Source organism: Mobula hypostoma, chromosome 12 (genome assembly GCF_963921235.1).
Source record: "Mobula hypostoma chromosome 12, sMobHyp1.1, whole genome shotgun sequence".
Lineage (NCBI taxonomy): Eukaryota > Metazoa > Chordata > Chondrichthyes > Myliobatiformes > Myliobatidae > Mobula > Mobula hypostoma.
In genome coordinates this window covers 111,575,640-111,590,430 of record NC_086108.1, presented here as the reverse complement: position 1 = coordinate 111,590,430, position 14,791 = coordinate 111,575,640, and the positions used below count along the sequence as shown (strand labels likewise).

Here is a 14,791-nt window from a genome sequence, read left to right as displayed (position 1 = left end):
TGTCCGTGTGTGTGTGTGCGTGCGTGATGGAATCTCTCTGAAAGCTATTTTCAGAAAGGAGTTGTGAATGTGCAGCAAGACCGGATGGAAGAGTGGGACTAATTGGACAGGCTTTCTGGAAAGCTGGTTCAAGCTATAAGGTTCTACAATTGTAATACATATTTTCATGTCTGTGTTCTGTCATTGTCTTGTACTTTCATTTAATTTTCATGTAAAATAAATTAGCTAAAATCTTATTAAGTGGTAAAAGTAGGTCCCTTGGAAATGGTGGTGACTTTGTTACGCTAAAATGAAATTTGAGCTCTGAGAAGGTGTCACCCAGAACTGAAATGAAATACTGTAACGTATTGTACATTTGTGCATCTGTGTTAATCAACTTCACGTGAAATCAGATCACCTGAGAGGAGTAGAAAGTAAAGTGAAATAATTTACTTTATTAAAGCAGGGTTTCTGAAAAACTCCCATCTATTTCAATTTTTATTTTACCCAGTTTCTATGGGGTGACCATAAGATATTGGAGCAAAATTAGGCTATTTGGCATGATGGTGTTTGGGCAGCTTGATAACGTAACAATTAGCATAACACTATTGCAGCAGTGGTCACCCAGATTCAACTCTGCCACTGTCAGTAAGGGGTTTGTATCTTCTCCCCATGACCGTAAGGGTTTTCTAACACATTCTAATGATGTACAGATTAGTAGGTTAATTGGTCCTGGGCACAATTGGGCAGCACTGACTCATTGGGGGCAAAAAGGCTTGTTAGCATGCTGTATTTCTAAACTCCATGAAGTACTTAGATGCTCCCTAGGTGGCGTGACAGTGCAGCGGTTAGCACAGTCGCTTTACAGCACCAGCGATCATTGATCTGGGTTTGACTCCCATTGCAGTCTGTAAGGACTTTGTACATTTTTCCCCATGGTAAACTGCTAGATATATATAAATCTTCTACATCATTAGGGCATCATAGTAGCATAGTGGTTCAGGCAACGCTTTACAATACCAGTGACCCAAGTTAATTTCACGCCACTGGCTGTAAGGAGCTTGTACGTTTCTCTGTGGCCGTGTGGGTTTCCTCTGGGTGTTCTGATTCTCCCCCCCGCCCCCCAAAGATGTACCGGTTAGTACATTAATTGGTCATTGTAATTTGTCCTGTGATTGGGCTAGGATTAAGTTGAGGAATTTCTGGATGGTGTGGCTTGAAGGGCCTATTCCATGCTTTATCTTAATCAATATATAAATTTTAAATTGTCTAACTTCCTGTAATCAAATATGTATTCAATTGACTTTATTTCTTGCATCTGTCACATACATGAGTAAAAATCTTTACGTCTCCATCTAAATGTGCAATGTGCAATCATAGTAATTTATAATAGAACAGTCAATGTAATATAGAGTACACTCAAATTAGCATGAGTTAATCAGTCTGACAGCCTGGTAGAAGAAGCTGTCTTGGAGCCTGTTGGTCCTGGCTTTTATGCCGTGGTATCGCTTCCCGGATGGTAGCAGCTGGATTAGATTGTGGTTGGGGTGACTCGGGTCCCCAATGATCCTATGGGCCCGTTTTACACACCTGAATTTGTAAATCTCCTGAATCATGGGAAGTTCACAACCAGATGCAATGGGCTGTCTGCACCACTCTCTGCAGAGTCCTGCGATTGAAGGAAGTACAGTTCCCATACCAGACAGTGATGCAGCCAGTCAGGATACTCTCAGTTGTGCCGCTGTAGAAAGTTCTTGGGATTTGGGGGCCCGTACCAAATTTCCTCAACTGTCTGAGGTGAAAGAGGCACTGTTGTGCCTTTTTCACCACACAGCTGGTGTGTACAGACCACGTGAGGTCCTCGGTGATGTAGTTGCCAAGGAACTTGAAGCTGTTTACCCCCTCAACCCTAGATCCATTGATGTCAATAGGGGTTGGCCTGTCTCCATTCCTCTTGTAATCCACAAACAGCTCCTTTGCTTTTGTGACATCGAGGGAGAGGATGTTTTCTTGATACCACTGTGTCAGAGAGATGACTTCTTCCCTGTAGGCTATCTCATTATTATTTGAGATGAGGCCAATCAATGTAGTGTCATCGGCAAATTTAATTAGCAGATTAGAGCTGTGGGTGGCGATACAGTTATGGGTATACAGGGAGTAAAGGAGGGAACTCAGTATGCAGCCCTGAGGGGCTCCTGTATTGAGAGTCAGAGGGTTGGAGGTGAGGGAGCTCACTCCTACGACCTGCTGGCGATCTGACAGGAAGTCCAGGATCCAGCTGCACAAGGTAGGGTCAAGGCCGAGGTCGCTGAGCTTCTTGTCGAGCCTGGATGGAGCTATGGTTTTGAATGTTGAACTGTAGTCCAAGAACAGCATTCTCACACAGGTATCCTTCTCCAAATGTGTAAGGACGGTATGTAGAACAGTGGCTATTGTGTCATCTGTCGATCGGTTGTGTCGGTAGGTGAATTGTAGGGGTCCAGTTTGGGTGATAGCAAGCTGCAGATAGAATCCTTGACCAGCCTCTCAAAGCATTTGCTTATTGTTGAGGTGAGTGTGACAGGATGCCATTTGTTCAGGTATGTTACCTTGGTCTTTTTTGGTACAGGGACAATGGTGGATAATTTGAAGCAAGTGGCACTCTACACTGGGAGAGGGGGAGATTAAAAATGTCTGTAAACACACCTACCAGTTGTGCTGCGCACATCCTAAGAACTTGTCCTGGGATGCCGTCTGGTCCCGCAGCCTTGTGACTGTGCACTCGTTGGAATTTTTGAATGGAGGTCTTTAAGATTTGGTTTTTTTTTGAAATAACAAGATTTTAAAGATTTTTCTTAAAATTGCTGCTTTCCTCTTCCTGCCCCTAAACAACAGCTGTCAGTTTCTTGGAAAGTTGTGAGCTTTGGAGCAGTGCATGATTCGCTGACAAATGTTCGGACACTTGTATGCTGAACTTCAAACACAACAATTTCTTTCTGTGAATAGCTTTGGTAGCTCTCCTAGGCTATAGTTTACATAATTCCAACATTAAATTCTGTTCAACAAGTCAGAGAGAAAGGTAGGATTTTCTTGTGTTTAGAGGTATGAATTTGTCCAACTTCTCAGAGACACTAGTTATGGAACAGCGGTTGTGCCCTTTAGAGTGATAAACCAGCCATCTGTGCAGAGGATTACTAAACCAAGTACGGAAAACTTACCAACTGTTGTAGGACACTTATACAGGAGGTGCATTATTCAACAGTATACAATTATTGCAATAGAGCTTTTAAGGTGACTGGCTATTTGAATAACAATTTCACAGCATGTCTTTCAATTTCTTTTCCTTCCTTCCATCCCACTACCTACCCATTTGATAATGTTTATTCTCTCTTCATTGTAAGAATCTTAAGGCTGGAATTTTACGGTGAAAGGATCATTGATTCCTGTTATTAAATCAACCATTGCTGGGTTAAATGAGATCGTATTGCTGATTTTTTTTTGCTCTATCACTACTTTGCCCTCTTTTTGCACTAAACATTTTTTATTATTGTAACTTTATTTAAAAAATAGCTATGAGGCTTTATAACGCATTGGTCAGACCGTACTTGGACAATTGTGAGCAGTTTTGGGCCCCTTATCTAAGAAAGAGTGTGCTGGCATTGGAGAGGGTCCAGAGAAGATTCACCAGAATGATTCCAGGAATGAAAGGTTGATATAAGGAGAGCTTGATGGCTCGGGGCCTATACCCCTGCAGTTTAGAAGAATGGGGGGGCGGGATCTCATTGAAACCCTTCGAATATTGAAAGGCCTAGATGGTGACTTGGAGACAATGTCTCCTTTTGTGGAGAAATCTAGGATCAAAGGGCACAGCTTCAGAATAGTAGGACGTACATTTAGAACAGATAAGAAGAAATTTCTTTAGTTGGAAGGGGATGAATCGTGGAATTCATTGCCAGAGATGGCTGTGGCAGCCGAGTCATTGAGTATATGACTTGGTTCTTCATTCATAAAGGCATTGAAGATTACGGGAAGAAGGTAGAAGAATGAGGTTGAGAGGGACGATAAATCAGCCATAATGGAATGGTGGAGCCGACTTGATGGGCTAAATGGCCTAATTTTGCTCCCATGTCTTATGGTCTTAATGAATTGATCCCAAAGTGTCAAAACCTATTTCTTCGGAATTTGAATTTCTTCAGATGAATGCAGTCAGGATGGGTGTGGAAAGTTTTTGTTGCTTGGAGAAGATGTTCGCGCCCACAGAGGCCTCTGCTTTCTCACACACCACCTCAGCAACTCCCCTCCTGGGTGGCTGCAACAAGTGACACTACGGCATGAGGGTCTCGTCTGCGCAACAACCGAGGCCACACATCTCCTTCCACAGTCAGTCTTGCCAGTGAACTGGACTTGCGGTCTTCTGCCTTACCAATGTCCAACAGGGTATTGCGTTCACTATAAAAATGTCCAAGACAATAATTTGCACCATTTGTTGGACTGTGGAAAAGAGGAAAAGTCACACTGTTGTACAGTAGCTCTGGGATAAGTGAAGGAATTGAAATTGATATGTTTAAGTAAAATTATGGCCAATAAGGATGTATGTTCAAGTAAGCAAATTCAAAATAAACTTTGATAATAAATTTACTTTGAACTTTTAAGAAACAAGTTTCCAGCACTTTATGGTGTGTCTCAAGGATATTATGATGAGGGGGAGGTGAAGTTGCTCACATTAAACAGGAGGAAAAAAAAGGTCTGATTTTAAAAAATTCTGATTTTAGCATTATTTAACTATGGGAAGAGGAATCCAAGTGACTGAGGTTCTTGAAACTTCCCCATAGTTGATGTAAAGTTAATGCATGGATTTGTCTAATTAAGTATTCTGAAATGTTCATTGACATGGTGAAAATGGATTTTCTATGCGATCTTCAGATTTTGCATAGAAGATTATTAATTAATACTACTTAGAGATTCAGCGCTGAATAGGCCCTTCCTGCCCGGTGAGCTGCACTGCCCAGCAACCCACCTGTTTAACCCTAGCCTAATCACAGTACACTGATCAAATAAACTACTAACCAGTATGTCTTTAAACTGGGAGAAAACCAGAGCACCTGGGGGAAACCTACGTGCACTTGCAAAGGATGTACAAACTCCTTACAGAAGACAGTGGAATTGAACTGCAAATGCTGAATCCCCGAGCTATACTGGCATTGCGCTAGCTGCTACGCTACTATTCTGCATTCTCTTACTGTTTTACCTTGTACTACCTCGATTGTCAGAACAGATGGCATACAAAATGAAGCTTTTCACTGTACCTTGGCTATAACAACTTGGGGCTTCAGAGCTCAAAGTTTGATTCAAGCATCGTCTAAGAAGTTTGTATGTTCTTCCTGTGAATGCGTGGGTTTCCTCCAGGTGCTCCCGTTTTATCCCTCAGTCAAAAGATATACTGGTTAGTAGGTTAATTGGCTATTGTAAATTGTCCCGTGATTAGGCTGGAGTTAAATAGGTGGGCCGCTGCGCAGAGCGGCTCATTGGCTGAAGGGCCTAGCCACGCTGTATCTCTAAATAGTTCTGCAAGTACAACCTCACCAACAAATTGCACAACTGCATCATAATGTCCTAACTCTTGGGCCAGTTCTCCACAGTGAGTGTGGGATAAAGGGATTTGGGTTTACATGTGTACTCTACAGAAATCATTAAATGTGGGTGTGAGCCAAAAAGAAAATCGGAGAAGATTGTAAGCTTTAATTAAGGGGGAGGAGCGAGAATTGGAAAGAACATCAGCATGGGCCACAGGACTGGTAAAAGTGACGCTGAAAACCGTGCCAAAACAAACAGTGGGGTGAGGAAATGAAAGAATGCTTTCTAACTGTTAATGACCGTACACATGTAAACATGGCATTATTCACTAATCTGTAGCAACAAAACACTGCAGCTTCTGCAAAAGCTCAATAAAGCCCTATTGTGCAGCTTTATAAAAAGCCCTTACTGGGCTTTTTGCTACTCTTGTAGAGGTTGGCATATTATAAACATGGATGCAGTAACAGAACTGACCATGTTGTCTCTATTGGTGCAAGTTTATTGTCATTCAACCCTACACACATACTGCCAAACAGACAACTTCTTTTCCAGACCAAGGTGTGCAACACAGTACATATAACTCACACACAACACAAAGTAATATTACTGTAAATAAATTAACAAATAATAAAATGTACTCCAGTAGAGTAGCATTTAGCATAAGGTACATTAATGACACAGATTAAAAAGTACAGTATAACTCTACTGATGCTTCATACATGATGAGACCTGAGAGGTGGCAGGGAGTTCAGTAGTCTTGGGCCTAGAAGGAGAAAGCTGACTCCCAATGTAACAATCCTTGTTCTAACGCTACTGTTCCTCCAGCCTGATGTTGGGGTATCAAAGAGATCTGCTGGACAGATAGGAGGGATCATTGACAATGCTAAGGGCTCTGCATGCTGTACGCAAATATTTTATCCTGATAAATATTTTGGATGGGTGGATGAGAAACAATGATTATCCTCTTAATAGTCCTGCTGATCCTTTGTAGGGTCTTCTGGTCAGGTGCCTTACAATTCCCATATCAGACAGGGATGTAGTTGGTCCTGTACGTCGATGTCACTCTGCTGGATAATTCCCTTGTATTAAGTAACACGAGTGAGTACAAATTTAGTGGTCTATTTCCTTAACAATTGTAATTACCTATGGCTGCATGTGTCTTGTATGATGAATGACTGTTGGTACTGTGTTTTGTACCCTGGCCCCAGAAGAATGCTGGGGCTGTATTCATTGGTATTCGTGTCTGGTTGAATGATATTTAAACTTGATCTATGCATAGAACAGAACTAGAAACATTGGATCTTTTCTCCTCTTCAAAGCTTTACTCACATAATAACGGCATGTTTATAATTACAGAGGGATGTATGTTGATGTGTGTCTCCAATTGCAACGTTTCTTTAATAGGGTGTTAAACTTACAATTGGCACTGAACAGAAGTGTAATTTCAGTATCCATAATGGAATTATGGTGATAAACTTCAAGGCTTCGAAATATTCCTCATTTTTGTAGTATGAAAACCCAGAATTTTATTGCCTTTTCTTACATTTTATAAGCATTGTAGCTTCTTAAGTGGCGATCCCTGCTTGAGGAAGGGTTGGGGATAAATTTTGTTCCTGCACTCATAATTAGCAAATCCAGGAAATAATTTGTTTCCGCAGATTACATGTTTTATACTTCAATAGAAACAAGCATTTGCTTTTTGCAATGAAAACTGCTTGATTTCTACAAAAACAACAGGAATTCTGCAGATGCTGGAAATTCAAGCAACATACATCAAAGTTGCTGGTGAACGCAGCAGGCCAAAAGCAGCATCTATAGGAAGAGGCGCAGTCGACGTTTCAGGCCGAGACCCTTCGTCAGGACTGAAACGTCTCGGCCTGAAACGTTGACTGCGCCTCTTCCTATAGATGCTGCCTGGCCTTGATTTCTACAAGTTGTCTTGTGTGTTTTTTTTGAAAATAAAAGAACTGTGGATGTTAAGAATCCGAAATAAAAACAAAATGTTAGAGCAACACACGCAAAATGCTGGAGGAACTCAGCTGGCCAGGCAGCATCTATGGAAGAGTAAACGGTTAATGTTTTGGGCTGAGACCCTTCATCAGGACTGGATCAAAACAACGAGAAGTTAGAGCAAGAAGGTGGGGGAAGCGGAGGAAGAAGTACAAGGTGGTTGGTGATAGGTGAAACTGTGGGGGTGGGGTGTGGGGTGAAGTAAGAAGCTGGGAAGTTGATTGGTGAAGAGATAAAGGGCTGGAGAAGGGGGAATCTGATCGGTAGAAAACCATGAAAAAAAGGGAAGGGAGGGGAGCACCAGAGGGAGGTGATATGTAGGTAATGAGAAGGTGAGAGAGGGAAATGGGAATGGTGAAGGGAGAAGGCGTTTAACAGAAGTTTGAGAAATCACTGTTGGAGGCTATCCAGATGGAATATAAGGTGTTGCTCCTGCAACCTGAGTGTGGCCTCATCGCAGCAGTAGAGGAAGTCGTGGACTGACATGTTGGAACGGGAGATCCTGCTTGTTTTTGGCAGACAGAGCGTAAATGCTTACTGAAGCAATCTCCCAATCTCCATAGTCTCACCGATATTTAGGAGGCCACACCAGGAGCACTGGATACAGTGGATGACCCCAACAGATTCACAGATGAAGTGCTGCCTCACCTGGAAGGACCGTTTGGAGCCTGGAATGGTAGTGAGGGAGGAGGTGTCGGAGTGGGTATGGCACTTGTTCTGCTTGCAAGAATAAGTATAAGGTGGGAGATCAGTGGGGACGAATGGACAAAGGAGGCTCATTGGGAGTGATCCTTGTGGAATGTGTTGGGTGGAGGAAAAGATGTGCTTGGAGGTGGGATCATGTCAGAGATGGCAGAAGTTACGGAGAATTACGTGCTGGACGTGGAGACGTGGGGTGGTAGGTGAGGACAAGAGGAGCCCCATCTCTGGTGGGGTGGTGGGAGGATGGGGTGAGGGTAGATGTGTGTGAAAGGGAAGAGATGCAGGTGAGGGTAGCATTGATGGTGGAGGAAGGAAAGCACCTTTGAAGGAGGAGTTCATCATTTTGTGTATGTTGCTTTGGATTTCCCAGCACCTGCAAATTTTCTCAAAAATGTTAGAAATGCTCTGCAGGTCAGGCAATATCTTTATGGAAAGAGATTTTAAAAAAAATCTTTTTTCATTTTTCACTGATGCTGACTGGTCTTAGCATTTTCTGTTTTCATTCCTTTGCCAACTTTTATCCAAAATATATTGACTGTGTTCTGAGACACTGAATTAAAAAAAAACTTGGCCAGATAATCCAACCTGAATTATTTTATATTCAAACAGTTAAAGTATTTTGTGTTGTGTCATTGCAGAGCCATTTAACACAGAAGTAAGCCCTTTAGCCAATCTGGTCCATTCTGACTGAGCTAGTCCAATTTGCCTGCATTTGACATGTATCCTTCTAGTCCTTTTCTATCCATGTACCTGTCCAAATGTATTTGAATGTTGCATTTGTATCTGTCTTTATAGCTTCCTCTTGCAGCTCATTCACAATGTATGGAGAAGTTTCTGCTTAGCTCTTTCAAATCTTTCCCCTCCCCTCTCTTTAAACCTATACCATCCTAGGGTAAAGACTGTACCCATTCACCTTATCTATGCCCATGATTTTAAATCCCTCAGCTTCCTGCTCTCCAGGGTGGGGTGGGAGGGAAACGTTGGTGTGGGGTTCTAGTCTATCTAGTCTCTCGTTAACTCAAACCCTCCGGTACTGGTAACATCCTCAAACCTCTTTTGCACCCTTTCTATATATTTAATGGCCTCCTTCCTATAGCAAAGTGACATTAACTGTACTAAAAGGTTCAGATGTTAATATCAAAGCATGTATCCTATACACTGGAAATTTGTCATCTCAGTTCTCCATATGTGTCCGTAGCAATATCTTGTACAGATGTACTGTGAACAATTAGTCATCCTCTGAGCAAGTTCTGTAGAAACATAGAAAACCTACAGCACAATACAGCTCCTTTGGCCCCCAGTGCTGTGCCGAACATGTACGTACTTTAGAAATTACATATTGTTATCCATAGCCCTCTATTTTTCTAAGCTCCATGTAACTATCCAGGAGCCTCTTAAAAGACCCTATCGTATCTGCCTCCACCACCATTGCCAGCAGCCCATTCCACGCACTCACCACTCTCTGAGTTTTTAAAAAAAAAAGCCTACCCCTGACATCTCCTCTGTACCTACTTCCAAGCACCTTAAAACTAGCTTCTATAGAGAGTCTCACCACCTAGGACAAACCCTCTTCATTGTTTCTGCCATCAGGGATGTACAGGAGCCTAAAGACTCAATGCATTGGGAACACCTTCTCCTCCACCATCAGAATTCTGAACGGTTCATGAACATTACCTCACAATTTTGCCTTCCTTTTGCATTATTTATACTTTTATTTCTGATTGTAACTTTTTTGTCTTGCACTACTACTACTGTACAAAACGACACGTTTCACGACCTATTTCTGTGACAATAAACCTGATTCTGATTAGAGTATGTAATGAGATTCTGGCCTTAATGATTCTGAAATTGATTGGTTTATCTAGCATCTACCAAGTGTAGGTTAAAATAAGGCTAAAGTTTCATTCAAGATATAGAAATTCAAAGTTACCATTCCTGTTGGGCTTATAGCTTTCTAATTGTTGTAGTCAGTCTGCTTCACTGTTGACCCTCAGACAAGGGAACATGCTATCCTTATCCAGTTTATCTCGTGTGAGTTTGGTTGCATTATTGTGATTATGTTAAATGCCCCACAGTTCAGAGGCAGTTAGGAATGTCAGCATTGTCACCAATATCCACATCATGTGAACAAATAATCTAAAAAAAACTCACCATTTCTTCTGATGTAACCCTAAAAAGGATTCAAATCTGAATCCAATGCATCTTAAAATAATTCCTCCTTCAAGCCTATTGGTGATTATGTTTTAAGTTGCATTTGTGAACTCTCTGCCTTGACCAGAGCCAAGATAATTAGTATTATTTAGTTGTAGAATCATGAGATTATGACCTGGGAGGAGACGATGACTAAAATGGAACTATTTGTTTACGCAAAATGCTGGAGGAACTCAGCAGGTCAGACAGTATCAGTGTAAATAAGTAAACAATCAATTTTTTGAGCTGTGATCCTCCTTCAGGACTAGAAAGGAAGGGGGTAGATAACAGAGTAAAAAAGGTGGAGGAGAGGAGGGAGTACAAGTTAGCAGGTGATAGGTGAGACCAGATGGGTGGTGGAGGGGGGGGGAATGAAGTAAGAAAGTGGAAGGTGCTAGGTGGAAAAGGTAAAGGGCTGAAGAAGGAATCTGATGGGAGAGGATCATGGGAGAATGAGAAGGTGGGGTGCCTGGGGAAAGTGATAAGCAGGTGAGAGGTAAGAGGCCGGGGGGGGGGGTGGAATGGAAGGAGGAGGAAAAGAATTACTGGAAGGAGAAATCAGTGTTTATGCCATCAGGTTGGAGACTTTTTATTCTGAAGTCTTCCCCTTTCCTTTCCAGACTTGAAACTTCGCCTGTTTATTTCCCTGCATAGATGCTACTTGACCCTCTTGAGTTCCTCCAGCATTTTGTGTATGTCGCTATGGATTTTCAGCACCTCTGATATCTCCAGTGTTTGTGATTTGCTCTTTATCTACTCTAGTTTTCCAGCTCCTGTCTGTAGATGATGTATTCCCCTTCTTTCATTTGCTGTAAGGCAGTGTCATTATCACCCCCTTGACTGTGGACAAGTTGATTATCTGTTCCTGACCAATATAATTCCTAGAAGCAATAGTGTACTGGTTGAATTTCATTTGTTATGTAGGGTTCAGATCTGCTGAAGTTGTACTTGGTTTCTAGATGGCAGCATATTACAGTTCAATAAAGCCATCATTACCCTTCACTGCAAGAAGAGGAGAGAGAAGAGATAGGAAATTGGCTACCCATCTCACTGTTAAATGTGGGTTATAAGATTCTGTCCAAGACCATTGACAATTATATCAAGTCTGCTCTGGGGCAGGTGATCCACCTAGACAGCAACTGTGCAATACCTGGCTTTGGAGGCAGTGCAGAGGAGGTTCACCAGGTTGATTCCAGGGATGAAGGGGTTAACCTATGAGGAGAGCTTGAGTTGCCTGGGACTATACTCTGAAGTTCAGAAGAATGAGAGGGGATCTTATAGAAACATACAAAATTGTGAAAGGGATAGATAAGATAGAAGTAGGAAGGTTGTTTCCATTGGTAGGTGAGACTAGAGCTAGGGGCTTGCCCCGTCATTCAATAAGATCATGGCTGATCTGTCCGTAAACTCAGCTCCATCTACCTGCCTTTTCTCCATAACCCTTAATTCCCTTGCTATGTAAAAACCTATCTAACTGTATCTTAAATGTATTTAGTGAAGAAGCTTCAACTGCTTCCCTGGGCAGAGAATTCCACAGATTCACCACTCTCTGGGGGGGAAAAAGTTTCTCCTCATCTCCGTCCTAAATCTTCTCCCCTGACTCTCGAGGCAATGTCCCCTAGTTCTAGTCCCATCTACCAATGGAAACAACTTTCCTACTTCTATCTTATCTATCCCTTTCAAAATTTTATGTTTCTATAAGATCCCCTCTCATTCTTCTGAATTCCAGAGAGAATAGTCCCAGGCGACTCAATATCTCCTCATAGGTTAACCCCTTCATCCCTGGAATCAACCTGGTGAACCTCCTCTGCACTGCCTCCAAGGCCAGTATATCCTTCCTCAAGTGTGGAGACCAGAACTGCACACAGTACTCCAGGTGCAGCCTCACCAGTACCCTATATAGTTGCAGCATGACCTCCCTGCTCTTGAATTCAATCCCTCTAGCAATGAAGGCCAACATTTCATTTGCCTTAATAACCTATTGTACCTGTATGCCAACTTTTTGGAGTTCATGAACAAGCACTCCCAAGTCCCCCTGCACAACAGCATGCTGCAATCTTTCACCATTTAAATAATATCTGCTCTTCTATTATTCCTTCCAAAGTGGATAATCTCGCATTTACCAATGGTGTATTCCATCTGTCAGACCTTGTCCCAGTGACCTAACCTATCTATATTCCTCTGCAGACTCTCCACATCCTCTGTACAGTTTGCTTTTCCACTCAGTTTAGTGTCATCAGCAAATTTTGCTACGCTGCACTCAGTCCCCTCTTCCGAATCATCAATGTAAATGGTAAACAGCTGTAGGCCCAGCACCAACCCCTGTGGTACCCCACTCACCACAGACTGCCCATCGGAGAAACACCCATTTACACCAACTGTCTGCCTTCTACTGGTTAACTAATCCACTATGCAAACCAAAACACTTTCTCCGACTCTATGCCTCCGTATCTTATTTACAAGTCCTTGTGGGGCACCTTATTAAATGCCTCCTGGAAATCCAAGTATATGACATCCACCTGTTCCCCTCTATCCACTGCACTCATTATGTCCTCAAAGAACTCCAGTAAGTTTCTCAAACAGGACCTGCCGTTTCTAAACCCATGCTGCGTCTGTCTAATGGAACCACTCCTTTCTAAATGTTTCGCTATTTCTTCCTTAATAACAGCTTCAAGCATTTTCCTGACTTCAGATTTTAAATTAACTGGCCGATAGTTCCCATCTTTTCCCTACATCCTTTTTTTAAAAAAAGTGGCGTGACATTTGCTGTCTTCAAATCCGCCAGGACCTGCCCAGAGTCTAGAGAGTTTTGATAAATGATTACCAACACGTCTACTATAACCTCTGCCAATTCCTTCAGCAGCCTGGGATGCATCCCATCAGGACCAGGGGACTTATCTACCTTCAGGCCCTCTAGTTTACCTATCACTATCTCTTTAGTGACAGTGATTTTTATCAAGGTCCTCCCATTTTGTCCATTACATCATTCTTTGGCATATTAGACGTGTCCTCCACCGTGAAGACTGACACAAAATAGTCGTTCAATGCCTCAGCCATTTCCTTATCACCCAATATCAATTTCCCCTTATCGTCTTCCAAGGGACCTACGTTGCTTTATCCACCCTCTTCCGCTTTATATATTTATAAGAACTTTTGCTATTTGTTTTTATATTTTGTGCTAATTTACTTTCATACTCTATCTTCTCTTTCCTTATTTCTTGTTTAGTTGTTCTTTGTTGCGTTTTAAAGTTTCCCCAATCCTCCAGTCTCCCATTACTCTTTGCTACTTTGTACACATGAGCTTTTAATTTGATATAATCTTTTATTTCCTTAGTTATCCAAGGCTGGCTCTCCCCACATTTACTGCCCTTACTTTTGACTGGAATATATTTTTGTTGAGCACTGTGAAAAATCTCTTTGAAAGTATTCCAGTGTTCCTCAACTGTCCTACCAAATATCCTGTGCTCCCAATCCACATTAGCCAAATCCTCCCTCATCCCGTTGTAGTCTCCTTTGTTCAAGCATCGATCTATTAGGCAGATGCAGTATGGATTCAGCAAAGGCAGGTCTGTTTGACAAACTTACTGAGTTCTTTGATATAACAATCGCAGTGGATAGAGGGGAACAGATGGGCGTTATTTCCTTGGATTTCCAGAAGGCATTTGATAAGGTGCTGCATAAAAGACTTATCCATTAAGATAGGGATGCATAGGAGTTGGGGCTGATGTAATAACATGGATGGAGGATTGGTTGACCAATAGAAAGCAGAGAGTTGGGATACATGGATGTTACCCTGGTTGGCAATCAGTGGTGAGTGGTGTGTCGCAGGGGTCGGTGCTGGGCTTGCAACTGTTCACAATATACATTAATGATCTGGAAGAGGGGGCTGAATGTAGTGTATCTAAGTTTGCTGATGATATTAAATTGAGTGGAAAATCAAATCGTGCAGAAGCTACGGAGAGTCTGCAGAGAGATATAGATAGATTAAGTGAGTAGGCAAGGGACTGGCCGATGGAATACAATATTGGTAAATGCGAGGTCATTCACTTTGGAAGGGAAAATGAAAGAGCCGATTATTATTTAAATGGTAAAAAAAATTGCAGGATGCTGTTGTGCAGAGGGATTTAGGAGTGCTTGTGCATGAATCACAGTGTTGGTTTGCAGGTGAAGCAGACTATTAAGAAGGCCAATGGAATGTTGGCCTTCATTGCTAGAGGGATTTAAATTAAGAGATTGTGCTGCAACTGTACAGAGTACTGTGTACAGCTGTGGTCTCCTTACTTGAGGAAGGATATACAGGTGTCCCCCGCTTTTCGAACGTTCACTTTACGAAACCTCACTGTTACGAAAGACCTAC

General features: G+C 42.2%; 1 protein-coding gene across 2 annotated transcripts in view; it reads left to right on the top strand.

Moving 5' to 3' along the window:
• ssx2ipa (synovial sarcoma, X breakpoint 2 interacting protein a) overlaps positions 1-14,791 on the top strand; it is a 116,161-nt gene that overhangs the window by 19,005 nt on the left and 82,365 nt on the right. The gene's annotated exons all lie outside the window — the stretch shown is intronic.